Source organism: Crocuta crocuta, unplaced genomic scaffold, assembly GCF_008692635.1.
Source record: "Crocuta crocuta isolate KB4526 unplaced genomic scaffold, BGI_CrCroc_1.0 scaffold1391, whole genome shotgun sequence".
NCBI classification, from domain to species: domain Eukaryota; kingdom Metazoa; phylum Chordata; class Mammalia; order Carnivora; family Hyaenidae; genus Crocuta; species Crocuta crocuta.
In genome coordinates, this window is record NW_027532660.1 from 203,985 (window position 1) to 204,258 (window position 274).

General features: G+C 42.3%; 1 protein-coding gene across 1 annotated transcript in view; it reads left to right on the forward strand.

Moving 5' to 3' along the window:
- The window catches only part of HEPH (hephaestin), a gene marked incomplete at its 3' end in the record, with an annotated part of 48,311 nt that overhangs the window by 33,549 nt on the left and 14,488 nt on the right, over positions 1 to 274 (forward strand). The window lies entirely within an intron of this gene.

Sequence of the window (274 nt, forward strand, 5' to 3'; positions counted from 1 at the left end):
AGTTGTGGTAGTAGAAAGAATTTCAGTTTTGCAAGAATGTGAAGTGTGGTATAGGAGGGGTAGAGGGTGAGTTCAGAAAGACAGTTGGGCCCTTATCCCAAAGAGGCAGATCTTTATAAGCAGAACTAAGGTGGCTTACCGAAAAAGGCAGAGGAGTTGAGGATTAACCTTAAATTTAAAATTGTGTGAATCCTTATGCCCGAACGTCTCTAAATTTTTAGCTAGCCCTCCATAGTAGGTTGGCCAAAGGCTGCCATACCCTGATCAATGCATA